Here is a 12,617-nt window from a genome sequence, read left to right as displayed (position 1 = left end):
GCGTGGCACCTGCGGGAGAAGCCACAGATGGACAGCAGAAGGACAGGTGGAGGATGGACGCCCGGCCGGAGGCCCTGCAGCACCCGTGGTGGCTTCTCCTGTGCTTTCTGCCCTGGCCCTCAGGTTGCCGTGTGGGGCCACTGAGTTGGCAAAGACGCACACGCGCGCAGCCCATGGAGCTCGCTGGTGTTCACGTGTTACTTCCACAAACAAGTCCCGGTGGCACCGAGCCAGGCTCCAGGGCGCAGGGGAAAGCACTGAGTGTGGACTTAGAGCCAGCTCCACCCATCCATGCTCGGGGGGCCTCGGGGAGGTGGTCAACTTCCTGGAGCTCTGGACTCCCCGCTGAATAACGGAAGGCAGGGTGGTCGTGATGATGAAGAGGAGGCCTGGGGCACCCGGCCAAACCGCATGTGGCTCCTTCACCATGCAGAAGCTTTTCCAGAACCTCCTGTGTGTCAGAGGGAGTGCGGACTGTGAACAAAACTCATACAGTCCCTGCCTCGGGGGTCGACGCCACACGGGGAGCACGGCGGTGAGGAGGAGAGGGGAGGTGACTCATAGGCGGGGCAAGGATCTGGGGGTGGCTGCCCCAGAGAACCCCCAAACTGATAGAACTTGGCAAGTGTCCTAGGAGCGCTTATAAGGACGAGGAATAACTGGTTCTCTGGGAAGGGAGGGATGGGGGTGGGGCACCTGGGAGGTTGAGCTAAGCTGCAGAGCAGGCAATGACCTCTCAGCCCCTCCAGCTCCCGCGGTCAGGCCAGTGAGTGGCAAAACCTCTAGACAAGCAGCTGTAGCAGGTTGCCTGAGGCTCCCAGGCAGCATGAGGGCCACACCCAGCCCAGGGCCAGACCTCTCCGAGTCTGCAGAACCAGGCAGGGGTTGACCCACAGGGCTGTCCCGCTCCGCGCTATGTCCCCCAGAGCACTGAGACTCAAGATGGGGCACCCACAAACCCTGCACACCTCCGCTTGGTCAGTCCTAGGCTTCAAAAGGGCGCCCATTTTCCCATCCCTTCATCAGCTCAGCTGCTCTCAAGGCTTTCTACTGTCCACACTCCTCTTAACTTGTGGCATTCTTGCAGCCAGCATCTGGAGGGGAAAACAGGGTTTGTCTAAGGCATCTCTAGTTCAGCCTCCTGTCTGATGCTGTAATAGCAGCAGCGCACGTGCAGAATGGACCAGTGCATGAGGAGGCTTCATTCTGCACCTGCTTGTCCTCACTCCTCACTCCTTTCAGCTGAAACGTGATGACGTTCCTCCCGGCAGCGTGTCCGTGTGTGGTTTAAGGGGATGGCATCGTACTCCTCTCTGGCATGTGGCCAGAGAGAACCAGCTGTGAGCAGAATGAGACAGCTGCCACTATGGCCTCAACTGTGCCTCCCCCAAATTCCCATGTTGAAGTCCTAACCCCAGGTCCCTCAGAATGGGACTGTACTTGGAGACAGAGTCTTTAAAGAGGTCATTAAGTTAAAATGAGGTCACCAGGGTGGGCCCTAATCCAGTTTGACTGGTGTCCTTATAAGATGTCCTTATAAGAAGAGACACACAGGGGAAACCATGTGAAGACACAGCGAGATGGTGGCCATCTGCAATCCCAGGAGAGAGGCCTCTGAAGGAACCAACCCTGCCAACACCCAACCCTGCCAATATCTTGGACTTCTGGCCTCCAGACCATGAGAAAACAGAGTTCTGCAGCATAAGTGCCCAGTGTGCAGTCCCGTGTTACAGCAGCACAGCAGCCACCCTTGGGGAACTGACCTGCGGCTGACAAACGTGTGTTATCGGTGTCTATGGGGCAGGAGTGATGCCAGGCGCCTGACCTGCTCTCAGCAGGGACAGTCAGAAGCAGCACCCGTGGCCTGTGGGGCCCATTTTGTCAGACACTTTACCTATTAGTCATGCTTCACCACAAGTAAACCAACCCTGGGAGAGCCCCAGAGCCTCTGAGAGGAAAAGCCAGGGCTCAGACCAGGCGGTCCGGCTGCCCTCCCCAGGCCTTGCATGGGCAGCAGAGGGGAGGCTGGGCCAGGCAACGGTGATGTGGTGATGGACACATTGTTGGCTAATGGCAGGCCCTTTCTGCCTGATTTGCACCCCTGCATTTTTCATTATCAAAATGAGCCACCTTCTGTGAAGTTGTAGGCCCTGGGAGCTGAGGATCACTGCCTTAAGAATCCACTCACCTCAATGAAAATAAAATCACTGCTCAGAACGAAGGGAGCAATTTATCCCAGAATGGATCTGTGATTTCTGTTCTTACCGATCCCATTGGACTGCCAAACTCATAACATTTATCTGCCTGAAATCACAGATGTGTATAGAAAGGGAGGTACCAGATTAGGGGCAGTGCCAAACCCAGTGAGCACACCGTAAGAAGATAACAGGCGGAGTGCATCATGGTCTGCTGGGGAGAAGCTCCCTGCATTCCCAGCACCTTCCTGCATGTGCCAGAGGGCAGACGTGTGCGCCTGTGGCCTCCTGCCTCACTCAGCACCTCCTCTGGAAGTGCTTCCTACCCTTCGTCCTCTCCCAGGTGACCCAGCTGGGCCTGGCACAGGGAGGTGTCTGTGTTGGGTGAATGGACACTCTTGCTGTGGTTGCAGTTGCTGTGTATACACACATGCACAAGCACCTGCTTTAAGGTTTGGCTAACTTCAGAGGCAGGGAGGTTTGGACAAAGCTGGTATCCCAGTGTGACCCACTTTCGGAATGCAAGGGAGAGAATTCAAGCCTCACAGAGAGGAGTGACACCAGCCAGGAACCTCTGAGCTGTGTCCCAGGAGCCCAAGGGACCTTCCTAAGGCTTTGGGGGTCCACAGGATGGGCAGGGGAGGAGGAAGGACTCTGGGCCTCCGGGCCCAGCACTGACCGGAGCAGCAACCCTCTGATCTGTTTCTGCAGCCATTCTCTTTTAAAGAAAGGATTCTGCTGACACAAGCAAAGTCTGATGCCAAGACCTGCTCATCCTAAGTTTCTAGGTCTAGCAGCATAAACACAACAGAAGAATGCGGAGGCAGAAGAGTGTAGGGACCCCCAAATAGTACAATACCTTTGCCCCTTCGTTTTGAAAAAATCCCCACCCCAACAAGGAGAACAAGAACAAGAAAAGAAAGGCTGTGCCTATGACCTTGATCACATCCACAAGGCAGTATCTATGTCCCCAAGCCCCAACACACATCAGTGGGAAGTGGGCAGGGAGATGGCAAATAGCTGAGCAGGGAGGGGGGCCAGGGAAGAGAAACAGGGCAACTAGGGCCCCAACATTCCAGAAGGGTCAGGGATAGGGGGTCCCCAGAGCCTCAGGAGGTGTGGGAGGCAGAGTCTGAAGGAATGTGCAAGAATACAGCCTGTGCCGAGACCGTGTGCTACTCTTACCCTGTTGCCTTTTCTTCCAGGGCACACAGCTGGACTACATTTCCCAGCCTCCCTTGCAGCCAGGTGGCACCATGTGACTACACTCTGGCCAATGGGATGTGGACAGAGTGATGACCACACTTCTGGCCTGGGCCTCCATAACCCTCAGGGCAGCCCTTGCTCCACGTGCCCTTTCCTGCCCTTTCTTGCTGGACACCTGGAGGCAGAATATCCAGGGGAGGAGTTGGAGGCCCCAGAGGGCACAGACCCTAAACCATTTCTCAACCAGACTTTCTCATCTGAACCACAGCCCACAGTCAATGACTGGCGTGCCCATTTCCCCAACCAGTCATGCGCCTAAATACGGTGCATAACTGGCTTCGTTCCAGGTGTGCAGGAGGAAAGTTATTCCCTGCACGCCATGATGCCTTCGCTGTGAGTCCTTGATTCCCTCCTGGAATCTGGCTGAGAAAGGCTGTGAGACGAAAGACCCACTAAAAAGAAGAACCTTAAGTCCTTGTGTGACTGCGTGGAATAGTCTTCGTCTCCTGCGGTGACATCCCACTGCCACTTCATCGGGCCAGGCAGAGATTGGCACTTGCTTCTTACAGCAATTAGGCACCCCTGACCAACACAGAGCCCTGTCCTGCAACTCAGCAGTCAGGTAACCACCCCTACCCCAACCCCATCTCCCAAGCGGGGCTGGGGAGGAGTCTTCTCTGGAAAGACGCTGGACAGGAGAACAACAGGCCCAGAGGAAGGCTGGTGAGGAACCCACAGAAGATGAGTGAGTTGAGGGAAGTCCGCCCTCTCCAGTCTACCTCCCCGCCCTGAGCAAGCGGGTAGCCAGCCGGGATCAGCCTCCCAGCAGGGGACTGGAGGATCTTTCTCCAGGGAAGTGGAAACTTCAGCCTGTCCTTGGGGCCTGGTGCCCGGCTGGGTGCTCGGTGTATTCCAGGCTGTCGGGCCCTCTGAGTGCCGAATCCTGGGCTGAGCGCTGGGATGTCCGTCCCCAGTCACCAGCTCCCTGAGGGGCTTGAGTTATGGTGTAGGTGTGCCCAGGATGGGGCATAAAAAGTGAATAAAGTGGGGCTCCAGAGGAGTCACTCATTCCCGGGGCACTCGGCGGCTTGCCTAGAACAATGGCATTTGGAATCACAACTGAATGACAAGGAGGATTTCAAAGGCTACAGGAGGCCCGGTCCCTGTAGGTCACATCCAGGGGAGGACGCAGTGAAGATTCTAGGAGCTGGGAAAGTGGGGTCACTCCTGGCTAGGTCACTCCTAGCTCCACCTTAGGGACAAGGGACCGAGGCTTTGGTGGAGTGGTGGGCTGTGGACCCAGGAGGTCTGAGTGGAGAGCCCACCTCCTTCCCGTTGTCCTGTAACCTCCCCTGGGCCCTTTCCATGCCAAGACCGTGCCAAGACCACAAGCAGCCGCAGAGGCCGCCCAGGGTGCTGCCGGCTGGTGTCCAGCGCTCTCCTCACCCTTAGACTTGCTCGCCAGGACAGCTTCGCAAGATGGCCTCCCCACTGGAACTTTCACGAAACTGGTAAATGGAGCCCCTGAATGCCAAATGAAGGTGACGGCCGCACACACGCTCCCAGTCACTCACTGGGATGGCCAGCGTGTGCTTATTAACAAGGGCCCAGATGAAACATGTAATCTGAAGGACCTCATGTTAGCTCTCTCCCGGAGGCTGTCGGGCCCGACACAGGCTGCCTCACAAGAAGCGGGGGGCGGGGGCGTGCTGCATGCCGCTGTGACCCCTCTGTCATTCATTAAGCAAAGGAGCCAACCTTATTGGTGCTTGGCTGTCTAGTAAGACGACTGAGAAAAATCTAGCCTTTCTGCAGGGACAGAAAGCCACCACTCACGTTTCCCGGCAGAAACGGCCACCCGGCTCCAGTAATTAGGCAAACCCAGCCTTTATTTCTCAGGAAGTCTTACTTTCATCTCCGAGGAGGATGGTGGGGTAAGGAATGGGGGACCCAGGGGAGGGCAGTGTATTTGAGAGCAGAGCCATCTCCTGCTTGGCTTAAAAAGATTCATATTCAAGCAGCGCTCGGATCAAACTAGTAACAGTTGTCTGAGGGCATCAGAGATGATGTTTGAATTCACGGTGATGGAAACACAAGAGAGGGAGTTAATGCGTCACTCAAAGCCACCTCTCTGGTTCTCAGTTACCCTGTTATTGTTCTTAATCTGCTAAATTGTAAAAAAAAAAAAAAAAAAAAAGAAGAAGAAGAAGAGGAACAAGGAAAGAAATGTAAACACGTAGCGGGGGAGCCCTGTGAGGAATAGTTAACCCAGAGTCGGTACTGTCTGTACATTAAAGCCTGTTTAGTGGCATAATTCTAGCAGCTGCTCAGTGAGGCTCCTGGGAACCGATGGCTTGACTGTCCTGTTGCTCCCACCTCAGTACCCACTGACGGCATTGGTTGGCATCTCATCCCATCGCTCCGAGATGCTTTCATCAGTCAGATCTCCAAAGCTTGCCAGGCCAACCAGACTCTGAGATGCTTTGAGGGAAGGCAATCAGAGAGGTGGGGAACACCAAACGCTTATGAAAGACCCAGGCTGGCCTGGGTGCCGTGGCTCACACCTGTCATCCCAGCACTTCAGGAGGCCAAGACAGTGGATTGCCAGAGCTCAGGAGTTCAAGACCAGTCTGAGCAACATGGTGAAACCCTGTCTCTACTAAAAATATAAAAAATTAGCTGGGCGTGGTGGCATGCACCTGGTAGTCCCAGCTACTCGGGAGGCTGAGGCAGGAGAATTGCTTGAACCCAGGCTGGAGTGCAGTGGCACGATCTCGGCTCACTGCAACCTCCACCTTCCGGGTTCAAGAGCAAGACTCTGTCTTAAAAAAAAAAGCAGTCTCAGGAAAAGACTGGAGAGGCGTTCATTGTGAATTTCAAGGAATCAGAGGGCTCAGCCCATTCGAGATGAGAGCTTATTCTGCCTGGGGTGGAACAGAAAGGTGGAAGGCAGAAGGGGCCGGTAGAAGACAAGCAGGTTTGTGCTCTTTCTTATCTAGCATCCAACCCAGTTCTTTCTCTCAGTGACCACTGGACCCACACAGCTCCTGCAGCTAAGCCCCTCTCCTAGGGTTGACTGCATTTTTCAGAGCAGCTCGGGCCTGTGTCCTTCTTTCCTCCAAATAAGCAAGTGAGTCAAGTTGCCTGCAGTCTTAGCTTCCCGGTAGTTCTCCAACGAGGGGCCAGTTCTGCCCCTGGGTGATTGCGGGGAGGCTGTGCCGGCTGCCAGGACCCAGGTGCAGGGAGGAGCCGATGCATCTGGGACCATCCAGGCTGAAGTGTGGCTGGGCCGACACTAGAGGGCGCTGTTGAACAGGCTCCCAGGGTCTGAGCTGAGATCCCGCCCCTCTCAGGTGCCTCCGCGTCTCCACCTATAAGCTATGGCTGCTTTGTCCACTACGGTCACCACCAGCCACACGTGGCTAATGAGCACATAAACGGTCGCCAGTCTGAACTCATATATGTGCCCCTAGTGTAAAATACACGCTGGATTTTGACGACTTCATGTGGGAAAAAAAATGACAAAATATCTCATTAATCCTTTTTCTTTCTTGATTACATGTGAAATGGTAAATGATACCATTTGGGATCTAATGGGTTAAATCAAACAAGTTTTAAATTTCATCTTTTTTACTTTTCAGTGTGGCTATAGAAAAAGTTACAATCACACAGGTATGTGTCTCCTACTATATTTCCCATGGGCAGTGCTGGGTAGAAGCAGCATTCACTGGGTGATACCAGGGACCCTGGATCTGGGGCCACCAAACAGGGACTCTTCAAGCTCATTAGCATCCTGTGGTATCCTTTATTTATTCACTTGTTAGTGCCCTTGAATGAAAGATCATGGTGTTCGTATTTCACAGTTACCTGTGAGTCCCACACGGTTCTCTTCTCAGCAGAGAGAGCTAGCCTGAGAACGCTGCCAGAGGCCAGCTGCAATGAGGACCCCAGGTCTGACCCCAGCTAAGGAATGAGGCTGGTGGGGAGGGGCCGCAGAAGGAAGAGTTTCCTCCTTCTCTTTGGAGCTGGAACAGCCAACCCTGCTGAGTCAGCTCTGGGGAAAGAGGTCAGTAACACCTCTAGAGTGACAGTTCCAGGGTGTGCCTGCACCTAAACCCAACCCACTGACCTACAGCTCGTTTCTGGAGGCCTTCCTGAAAGCTGTTGCATCACGGTGTTTTGCCCACTGGATGGGCTCCAGGCCAATAACCTGTTGTTGAGAAATCAACTGAAACCTTCCTGACTTCTTACCCATCCCCAGCCTCTTAAACTCCTCACAATTCCTCAAAGCCTTACAAGAAAAACATAACATACAAGAAGAGAGAGAGAGAGAGACCCAGCAGGGCATAGAAATCCCCTCCCTCCACCCATCCCTCCTTCTTTTCCACCCTCTCAAGGCCGAAATGCCCTAAATTAAGCTGGCGAGAAGGAAGAGGTGGAGAAATGAAAAGGGAATCCCCAAGAGATGTACTTTCCCTTGCAGAAACTGCTACTGTGACAGGAAGAGGAATGTGTGGGTGGCTGTCCCTGCACTCTGTGCCTCTGCAGATATGAGTTCACCTGTGTGGCACGCTCGCCTCAGCCACCCAGCCAACCCCTACTCATTCACCAAAGCCCAATGCAAAGGCCACTCCTCAGGCATGCCTTTCCCAGTCCCTACAACTGCTCTTCCCTTTGAATTCCAACAGCATTTTTCTAGTATGAACTCAGCTTTGGACACATCACTTATTTGTCTTTTTCCTTCATTAGACTGGGAGCTCCTGGAGGAAGGAGAATCCTTCATTTGTCCCAGTTGGAGAAGCTGCTCAGCATGTTCCAGCCTCAGGGCCTTCGCACCTGCAGTTCCCTCCACCTGTCTGCTCTTCCTTCCCCTCAATGTCTGCCAGGCTCACTCCCTCCAAGTTCATGACCTTGCTCAACAGTCATGGGGAAACCTCCTCCAAGGCCCCACCTCAAAGAGCATCCACCCTCACCCTCTAGTCCCTCACCCTGACCCCTTTCCCAGCATTTCCTGCCACCTGGCACTATATTTACAAAATCTCTTGACTGTCTGCCTCTTTTTGTTCACCACTGTACCCCCACAGGGCCCAAAACAGGGCTTGGCACACAATTCAGTCAATATGTTTGAATGAATGGTTGTGTATTCCAAGGGCCTAGCATAGTGCCTGAGCAAATGAACAAAGGAATGAGTGAGTGGTTCTTTTCTAGGATCCCTCTTGCTCTAACATTCTGTGACTCTTCCAGTTTTAGGAATGGCTGGAGGAAGGTCAGCGGTTAGGATGGTCAAGTGCTCTGCTCAGATTTGAAGCTCCAGACGGCACATTCAGACTTGGTATTCTGGAAATCTCCGTTTTCTGGCATGGAAACAGCTGCAGCAGAGTAGAGCTTTGGGGGCATGCCAGATTTGGGGGTTCCATTCATCAAACTGGTGCCAAACTCCTTCCCAGGTGAACACATCCCAGTTCTATGGTCCTCAGCCAGGGGGGTGGGGGACAGGATGGGGGACTTCCTGTTACTCTCCAGCAAGATCATTCCCTGGACCCGTGTGGCATCATCACAGAACCAACGTCACTCCAGCTTGAGTCTTTGGGGAGGAGCTCTTTGAGCTGCCTCCGCAGCAGAGAAAGGGAGGTGCGTGAAGCAGACATACATGAGCCTCTGGGGAGAGCACGGAGAGACAGGAAAAGGGAAACGCCCAAGAGAATGCTCCCATTCCATCCAGAACCCTAACTCAGCAGGAAAAGGAAGCTCAAAGGCAAGACCAAAATGAGGCCACAGACTTTCTGAAAGCAACCCCCGACCCACATACGTCTGTCCCTGTGACGGTTCCATGTTTCTGCAGCGGTGGAGGGTGCCGGATGCCAGGCGGGGAGCAGAGCCGTGCCAGGGCCAAGCTGAAGCGAGCCCGGTGGGAATCTGGGTGTGGAGTACTGGCCACAGAGCCTGGGACTTCCTCTGCCCCCACCCAGCATCTCGCTTTGAAGGCGAATTTGGGGCTTTCAGTGACAGACCCCAGAAACACCAGGATGCAGTGGGAGTGGGGTCTCTGAACTGGTTCCCTCACCTACACCTCAGTGGTTCCCGAGTCCCGTTCCATGCTGGGTGTAGGCACACATGGATGGATGAGACACAGAGATACTTCCTGGGGCTCCTTGAAGTGACTCCCCCCACACATGCCCATGAAACAGCAGTGATGGGCATTAAGAGACTTAATGCGGGCCCAGGAGCTTGGGCGCAGGGCACAGAGGTCAGCTGGGATGGGACAGAGCTGAGGGCTGAGCCAGGGCTTAAAGGTTCCAGGAGTTCTCCAGGTGGGACAGACAAAGGAAACAGTGTGTGCCAGGGAATGGGGGCAGCGAGCACTGAGTCCTGTGGCACTCAAGCCCCGCACGACGAGGAGTCCCCACACGCCACAAAGGACTCCAGTTTCAGTAATGCTGGAAGGAATGACTGAAGGAATTAGTGCGGAGCATGACTGTAGGAGAACGCACGTTGATGACAACAAGGAGGGGTGAAGGGGAGAAACAGTAGAGGCTCAGCGTGCCCACCTCCCCACTACCCGGCAACGCTCCATAGAACACTGAGAATAATTCTATTACTGTTCAATCACACAATAAAAGCTCAAAAGTTGAAACAACCATGTGAATCGCCCAACTTCCCATTCGCAGGGACTTGGCACATACCGCAAGCTAACTGCTCTGTGGGAGAAAATGTAAGAGGGCACAGCAGGCTGGAGATCCTGAGGCTTTAGAAGCTCCTTCGTCAGTCCCTCTAGATGTGACCCTTCGTGTAGTCAGCCAGAGCTGGCGGGGCGCTGCTCCCTGCCCGAGGCCCCCACCCTGGCTTGGCTGTGCTGATGACGCCTGGTGATTTGGTATGCCAGCCCCCAGGCGTCTTGGAGCGCATTCTTCCTGGCTCTTTGTGCCAGCTGCAGAATGACTCAAGCACTGACCCATGCCTGGGTGGGAAGATCCACACGTCAGATGGCAGAATCCCGTCTGCAAATTCCACCCTGATGTTCTGGGCCAGGAGGCGAGCAGCAGCCCTTCCCCAGGGAACCACGTCTCACCCTAGCAGGGGCAAAACTGAGACTACGGGGCCAAGTCTGCTGTCGAGTGCCTCAGCCTGCCCTGCCAGCAGCAGCCCACATGCAGCACCCCCTGGAGGGGCCGTGGAGGGACAGGCAGCTCTTCCAGGGTCCCGGAGCCACGTCCTGGAGTCAGGCCAGGCTGGGCTAGAGTTGCCAGTGTCAACGCTCCAGACCCAGCCTGTTTGCTCCTCTGTAAAATGGCACCAGAATGCCAGCTTTGGGGGCCTGCAGCCAGGATGGGGGTGTATATATGAGGGGTGCTGCTGGAAGCAGCCCGCAGACCCAGGGGCCCCGCTGGGGGCTCTGCCCAGCTTGTCTTGTCTCCAGCCATAGGGTCCTGGCTGTCTCAACTTCTCTGGGCCTCATTTTCCTTGACTGTAAAATGGGAATAAGGGTCCCTGCCTGCAGGTTCTACTGAGTAGTTGTGAGGATAAAGGGAAATGGAATCTATAAAAAGGAGTGCCAGTTGGAAAGCACCAGTCAGATGCCTGGGGAATTGGCGCAGCTTTACAAGAAAGACGGCAACCTTGGGAGCCGATTCCTGACACTGAGCACAGCCTGGCGGGAGGTGGGGGCTGCGGCCTGGGCTCGGTGGAATCTCTGCACTGCCTGGCAGGCCCTTCTCGCTCGGCATACCCCAAGCAGCGGCATTAAAACCTGGTCCCGAGACCCAGGCGGGCAGAGAGCCTGGGATCATAGTGGCCCAGACACATCCAGCTGGGGCAGGGTGAGCGAAATTCCAACTCCTGTTCTTCGAAGAGAAAATAAAGAAAAAGGACAGAAGAAGCCCAGCATGCCACAGCAGGGCAGAGCCCACTCGGTCCAAGATGCAAGAACGGCCCAGCCCTGGGACAGCAAAGGGGCCCAGGATCTGGGGGCTGCTCAGCGCCTGCTGGGCGTGGGAGTGAGGCGGGGGCTACCTCAGGGCATGAGGTCCCTTCTCTCATCTCCGGGGAGGTCTGTGGCTGCTGACTGCTTTGGGTCTGTTTAACAGGGAACATAGCATCCTGCTGACCAGCACAGGCCGGGCTTTCTGCAGGATTTGGCAGACAATGTAGGAGATAGTCCCAGACTTACCCGGAGCACTGGGGCTGATACGTAAGCTCTGCGGGGCTGGGAAAATACTCACCCAGCAGACAGGGTGAGGGGCATTCCAGGAGGAATCCACAGTGTGCTGGGAGGCAAAAGGGCATGGCTGGAGAAGGGCTCGGGGGGACATAGCTGGGGAGGAGGCCAGAGTCTGGCTGAGGTGGGAGCTCGTTCCAGTCCCAGACTTCATCCTGGGGTGCTTTCAAAGTATGCAGGTGTCAATGACACGCAGGTCCAAACTTTTGGGGAGACAACCACCAGCAAGTAAGTTGTCCCTGCTACAAACCTCTGGGCTGGTACCTCTCCATGTACCTTCATGGGTAATAAATGGACAAATGATAGACAACATTATGGAGCAGTGTATATAGCAATAACGAACAAACAGAATATGGAACAAATGGGTAGATTAACAAATGCAGAGTGTGGGGAGGAGAGGCAGCCAGGAGAAGGAAGAGAAAAATACCATCAAAACCTAGGAATTCAGACCAATTTCTTGAATGGTAGTTCAAATTTGTAAAGTCCGAATCAAAAAAATACCTGAAAAATTGCCTCTGAATTCTTGATCGGGTAAGGACTGGAAAGAGTGGGCGTTTGTAATGAACGGATAAGAACTCTTTGTTGGCCGGACTCGGTGGCTCATGCCTGTAATCCCAGCACTTTGGGAGGCTAAGGTGTGCGGATCACCTGAGGTCAGGAGTTCAAGACCAGCCTGGCCAACATGGTGAAACTCCGTCGCTACTAAAAATACAAAAATTAGCTGGGCATGATGGTGGGCACCTGTAATCCCAGCTACTCGGGAGGCTGAGGCAGGAGACTCACTTGAACCCGGGAGGCAGAGGTTGCAGCGAGACAAGATCACGCCACTGCACTCCAGCCTGGGTGACAGAGCAGGACTCCGTCACACACACACACAAATAACTCTTTGTTATGAGGGCATCATTTTCAACTGCAGAACGGAGCTGGTGGCCTGGGTGGTGGCGGCTAAGTCACACACCCTGACGGCTCTCTTTCCTTATCAGGGTCCAATATGCGGTTGG

The 12,617-nt window shown here is 54.5% G+C and overlaps 1 protein-coding gene and 1 long non-coding RNA gene across 5 annotated transcripts in view; one reads left to right on the top strand and one right to left on the bottom strand.

Moving 5' to 3' along the window:
• Nucleotides 1–12,617, bottom strand: part of HPCAL1 (hippocalcin like 1) — a 123,010-nt gene that overhangs the window by 10,287 nt on the left and 100,106 nt on the right. The gene's annotated exons all lie outside the window — the stretch shown is intronic.
• LOC116270243 lies at nt 3,526–8,731 on the top strand. Of its 2 annotated transcripts, none has more exons than XR_004178181.1 (3): nt 3,526–4,023; nt 7,043–7,073; nt 8,646–8,731. It is a non-coding gene; the product is annotated as an uncharacterized LOC116270243 (long non-coding RNA). The 2 variants fall into 2 exon arrangements; XR_004178180.1 differs by lacking the exon at nt 8,646–8,731 and adding an exon at nt 7,298–7,386.

The sequence above is a fragment of the Papio anubis genome, chromosome 14, assembly GCF_008728515.1.
Source record: "Papio anubis isolate 15944 chromosome 14, Panubis1.0, whole genome shotgun sequence".
NCBI classification, from domain to species: domain Eukaryota; kingdom Metazoa; phylum Chordata; class Mammalia; order Primates; family Cercopithecidae; genus Papio; species Papio anubis.
This window is presented reverse-complemented; position numbering and strand designations above follow the sequence as displayed.